Genomic DNA, 419 nt, shown 5'->3' with positions numbered 1-419 from the left:
AAGTATTTAAATCTTTGTCTACATAATGTCTCAAATATTCAGCTAATGTTCTGTGTGATCTTTCTAATCCTCCGTTTGTTTGTGGGTGATAAGGACTGGTATTTATTTTATTTATTTTTAATAATTTACATACTTCTGTAAATGTTTTACTAAGAAAATCTGTTCCTTGATCAGTTAATATGGTTTCAGGTATTCCGTGAATACATACAAAGTGTACTACGAAAGCTTCAGCCACAGTGTTGGCTGTATGATTTGGTATTGGTACTCCTAACGAATATTTAGTTAAATCGTCTTGCATGGTCAAAATATAAGTATTTCCTGATACTGTAGTTACTAATGGTCCAACTATATCTAGGAATATCTTTTCGAATGGCTTTGAACTCGTTGTTGTTATTACCATCGGTTGTTTAATTTTTTTA

This window comes from Myzus persicae, unplaced genomic scaffold (genome assembly GCF_001856785.1).
Source record: "Myzus persicae strain clone G006 unplaced genomic scaffold, MPER_G0061.0, whole genome shotgun sequence".
Taxonomy (NCBI): domain Eukaryota; kingdom Metazoa; phylum Arthropoda; class Insecta; order Hemiptera; family Aphididae; genus Myzus; species Myzus persicae.
This window is presented reverse-complemented; position numbering follows the sequence as displayed.